General features: G+C 38.0%; 1 long non-coding RNA gene across 1 annotated transcript; it reads right to left on the reverse strand.

The window, feature by feature from the left end:
- Positions 1–2369: 2369 nt before the first annotated feature.
- Positions 2370–5108, reverse strand: LOC122822995. The gene is made up of 3 exons (XR_006369262.1): positions 4627–5108; positions 4466–4539; positions 2370–3149 (listed from the first exon to the last, which is right to left on the reverse strand). It is a non-coding gene; the product is annotated as an uncharacterized LOC122822995 (long non-coding RNA).
- Positions 5109–5406: the final 298 nt, after the last annotated feature.

Here is a 5406-nt window from a genome sequence, read left to right on the forward strand (position 1 = left end):
ATAACACACACCATTTCAATTGTGGAGAGATTAAAAAGTTAAAAATAAATTCAGATGTGATGACGATATTTTTTTTAACTATTAATTTGTTAATTCTCACTTCAGCCAAACCACAAATTGTTTTTTTATTTTTATTAATTTTTACTGAATATTCTTCTTAACAAAAGAATATGATTTAAATATTTTATTACAACAAGAGGTATGAGAAAATGAATAATGAGTCAAGATTAAATTTGAGTCATTGCTGGATCGGCCCTCCAACATATTTCATATTTTTCATGCGGCCCCCTGAAGAAATTAATTGCCCACCCCTGATTTAAAGAGATGTTTTCTCCCCAGAATGTTTTTTTAGTTTTATTTTATCAAAAAAGTGAAAAGGAAAGTAGAATTTAGCATTTGTTTCTGCAACCTCTGAATAATGCAGACATTATGAGGGGGAGTTAGGTTAATTAAATCATGTCCCTATGAAGTGCTGAGCAGTTTTTATTTAAATTGAGTTGATAGCAGAAATCCACTTTGAGGCTGAGTCATGATTGCCAAGCTACTGTCTTAGCTCTCTCTAGACCAAGCTTCTGCACATTTCTCTGAGCTGTGTTGCTTAAGATGATTGACACAACTTCAGGAAACAAAAAACACTGATTAAATCCTAACATTCTGTTTACAGTCACATGCACTGCTGTTTGTCTCCTATTGTCTTCACATGTTCCCCCGATGAGCCCCTCTCGGGCCCCATCGCTACTTTCTCTTCATTCCTTTCTTGTCACTTAATGTGCTCACACAGTATGAGTTGCAATAAAACTCCCCAAATACATGAACACCTCCACAGTTAAACCACTTTGGAAAAACAACAGAGCAGAATGTCCTTGAAGAGGAAAAAAAAAAAAAAAATCAAAGAAAGAGAAATAACAAGCCAATCTCGGATGCTCAGGAAGCCCCAGGTAATTAATTAAAATCATAGTCACGGGTTAACACCCTGCAGCGCACTTCTAAATTGCAACAAAGTGAAAGCTAATTAGGCTTGTCCCTTAAGCTGCGGTGTTTTATTTATGACGGCATTTCTGGAGCCTTTTCTCAATTTATGGTGACGCTTCAATGGTGACCAGCAAATTTTACACTGCTGATTTAAATTTTGTGTGTCACGGGGCCATCGTAAATCCTATTTTCCGGTGAAAATAGAACGTTAATAATGTAAAAGAAGAGTTGTTTATTAATATTAATAGTTTGGAGATACGGCTGTGTGCGGCTTTATGGGCTGTGTTAAAGCTCCACCCCGGGACTGTCCCGTTCCTGGTCCTCAGAAGCTATTCATCACAGGAACAGCGTCGCCACTGGGCTGCCTCATCCATAAAACGCAATAAAGTGCTTCCAAGGATTTGAGTCAGAGACACTGGTCATGTCCCTTAATTATGTTTTAGCTAGTTGGACAGAAGTGAGAAAACTACCACAAGTCGAGGTTCAAATTGCTGTGGCGTAGTGAATGCTAGAACGTCTTAGCTAAACATGCCCACATTATAAAAAATAAAACAAAACCATTGTCTCTGGTTCAGGATTGGGTTTCACATAAGGAATGAAACATAAGTAGCACATGTGTTCATCTGACCACTGTGGCTCTTGAACTTGGTCCACTTCTTGTGAGGCTCCTGGCTGTCAAGTGTCTAAGTGTGCCCCGTGTGTCTGTGTCCCATTTTTATTAAATACTAAAAGAATCTTTTTGATAATTTAATTAGGTTCTTAATTCAAGTAAAGCACACTAGACTCCCCTCTTCAATATGTGTGCTTTTCAGACACTTGGGAGTTATTCTTGCCAACGGCCTCCACTCTCATCACGAGTACCCTCTGAAGGATGCACTAATTTCATCTTCTGTGTCTCAATTACATTACCCTGCTGCCACTCCACGTATGTGCGAGATGGAAAGCCGAAAACCTCTCCACGGGCAGGAGGCACTTCCACCACGTTAGTGAGATATATTACACCAGGTGTTAACATGTGTCTCTCTTCACTGACATCTTTATTTCTACCCGACCTCAGTTCCCTTTTAATCTTCTAAAGTGGCGCAGGAGCAGGGTCAGGAGGACCAGAAGAAAACTGGGCTTACAAACATCATCCTGAGGCACACGCACTGGAACAGGAAGTCACAGAAAGTGATGAAACAACAAATCCTTTACTGAGAGCACCAAAACATCGGACTGAATATTTGAGAGAAATACAACTGTAGACGTTAGAAAATTATGCACATGGATCTTTGAACTGGTGAGAAACCAGAGCAAATAACTTGTGAATATATATTGAAAAATGACTAATTATTATTAGTTATTATTATATCTTCCTACTTTTGTTTTTTATGTTTAATTTTACGGTAACACTTTATCTGACGGGTTGTGAATTAGACTGTCATGACACCGTCATAAACATGACATAACACCTGTCATCAACATGAGTAAGTTGTCATGAATGTTTATTACTGTTGTCATTCGGTAAATTATGACACTATAAATACAAAGTTGACATTTTAACCCAAGTGGCTCTAACTATAATATATAATAAAACCAGTCAAACTCTTCCAAAACTACCACAGTGAAAATAAAATGACGAATGGATCTTAAAATAAAATTATTTAAACTTTGCGGGCAACAATTCCTGAAACTCTGGGATTAAATGAAGGATGATGTGTCTCTCTGGTCTTGTTTCAAGCCTTCACTGACATTCTTTTCTTGCTTCTTCATAAAGGCAGGAAGAACTGACACCACTAAAGCAGCAACAGGAAAACCTTTTGAACATTTGCACAGATTCGCAGATATTAACAAAAAACAAAATCTGAGCTGCCTTCTGATCTCCTGCCTACATTTTTTTAAGACTGTGTTTTCTCACGGACAGATGTTGCACTGCATGAAAAATTCAATGAGGTCAGTAAAATATTTAATGTCCATTTCTGCTCCCGTCTTTAAATTTTTACCTGACGTGAACCTCTGTGCTGTTTGTCCTGGGCGCCGATCGGATAAAGCTGCAACGCCACTGACCTCTGGGTCGATGTTGTCTTCCAGAAGTTTGACCCTTTCTTTATGGATGGTCAGACCCACAACTTTCCATATGAATAATTCATCGGTGGTATCGTGTAAATGATGAGCGAAGTGATTCATCCTGTATGAATCTGTGGACGAGATGAATAATGCAACCTGCTTGAGGAATCTCGGACGCTACACGTTAACCCCCATCTTTATTCCTTCAATATGCTCGGGTTCAGTCATGCTCCATTTTGTTTGTCTTGACCATTTTCCCCTTTGTTTTGCTGTCATAGGGTTTTGGTCTCAGAATGCTTCTCTTCTCCTCCTCTTCTAAATTTCCTTAGTCCTCTTCCCTCCCTGGCCCCTTTCTTTCACCTTTTCTCTTTGCCTTATTATTCACAGTAATGTTTTCAGACTTTGTCTGAGTGCTTACTTTATTCATGAGGAGCATGAGATCAGCTTTATAGCAGCCACACCTCCCAAGTACATCCATTTAATAAAATACCATACTCAGAGAGGAGAATACTCTTTGCAATTAAAAAAATCAGATTTGTTTTTGTTTTTCAAATAAGTTGTGGCTTACATTTGCACTGCTGAATCACAATATTGAGTGTCGATATTTTAGTTTTGTCAGAGAAAAAGTCTTTATCCTTTAGCAGTTTCAAACTCTTTGAACCCTGCATATTATTTACAAGTGGAAGAAAAATATTCAGATTTTTTTTATATCATTTTCACATGCCGTTTCAGTCAGAGAGTCCGCCTGTGTGAAAATCCAGATTTTCTGTGAAGAGCTAAGAGGTTTTCCAGAAATCGTCCATGGTGACACAGAGCACAAAGACTGAGTAACTCTGTTCAACACATTCAGTACATAATATTTCCATTCTCAGATGATGGCTTTCAAAATGTACCGAGACTTGATGAATTGACAACTGCTGGTGATGGACTCCACAGATCACAGAAGAGACCAAAACTGAACCAAAAAAAAAACTACACAACAGTGACAGATTTCTGGTCTTTGTTTGATTTTCTCCATCCAGACTTGCATATATAGTTTCAAACAGGATGTATAAACATCAGCTGGTGATTTTAGAAAACCAAACAGGGTTTTTAAATGGAGTCAGAGTTTCTAAATTCAGTTGAAAATGTCAGCAGCAGATGCTGTTTTTTTTTTAGATTCTGTAATTATAGTCCACACATCCTCCCTAATATCTAGTTCACATTCTCAAAGGTGGTTTCTATTTGCTCAAGTGTACCACAAAGTCACACTTTTCCCACTTACATTTCATCCATTTTACCGAGCAAGTTTGGTTTTTAATACAATTTGCGGATTAAGTTATGTAGTGAAAAAATATTACCTGTCAAAATGATTGAATAAGTTGATCTTATCATCAACTTTATTAATATTGTGCAATGATACCATCAACAGGCTGATAGTGGAGTGGATTTTCTTTCATTACTTTACCTGAGTTGAATACTGCCGGCACCATTAGAGACGCTTCCATTCAAAATCTGTCCAGATGCAGGCAAGCTGTAAGACTGGGTGAAGAAGTGGCAATAAAATGTTAACTTAAACAGAGAACTTCATTTAAAAGGGGAATATGTCCCAATTTTTAAAACTTTTACCTTTCATTTATGTTCAGGCTTGAGCTGACGGCAGTTTTATTCATGTCTTTAGCAGAAACTGAGGAATATGTGAGGGAAGCACGAAAGAAAAAAATAAAGTATGCACATGGCAACCAAGGACACAGCCGAAAGATGGCACAGAGTTAGAACTTCGTGTTTGAAATAGCAAACTCAAACCAAAATGTAATAGAAAACGTGTCTTGCTCCTATCTGAATTCATAAAGCAAAGATGTATATATGGTGAATTATCAAGTGATGAGTTGAAGTGCAGGATAAGTGTTGACCGGAAACACTAGCTGAGGGAACTAACTCTGTGGAGGGATTTAAAAGTGGAAGCTATTTGTGCTTTAGCTAAAATGAAAGTAAATCAAAGAATGTAAATACCTAATTCATTCAGTCTTTCATATTCTGTAAGGTCCTCACAGATTATGATTCATGTTTTGTTGTGTCAGTATTCACAAGTTATGTGGTTATAAAATATATTTGGCCTTAAATTGTGGGTTTACTTTGTTGATTTTAAGCAAAGGATGTCCTGATGGGGTCTGGGTGGAGGAATGAGTTACGTATAGCCGACCTCAACGCCAGCTAAGTGGAGGACAGCCAATTAGCTGACAATGAGGAGACAAGCAACCTTATCATCTTCCCTGGCATACATCCCTCGGACAGGGCTGCAGTTCTTCCTCTTGCATTTACAGTCCCATTAGGAAATAAGCCCTGAGTCATATTTCTTAGATCTCACATGAGAAGATCGATAAAATGGGATGGAATAGTTGCCAGCGG

This window comes from Gambusia affinis, linkage group LG20 (genome assembly GCF_019740435.1).
Source record: "Gambusia affinis linkage group LG20, SWU_Gaff_1.0, whole genome shotgun sequence".
In the NCBI taxonomy this organism is placed as follows: domain Eukaryota; kingdom Metazoa; phylum Chordata; class Actinopteri; order Cyprinodontiformes; family Poeciliidae; genus Gambusia; species Gambusia affinis.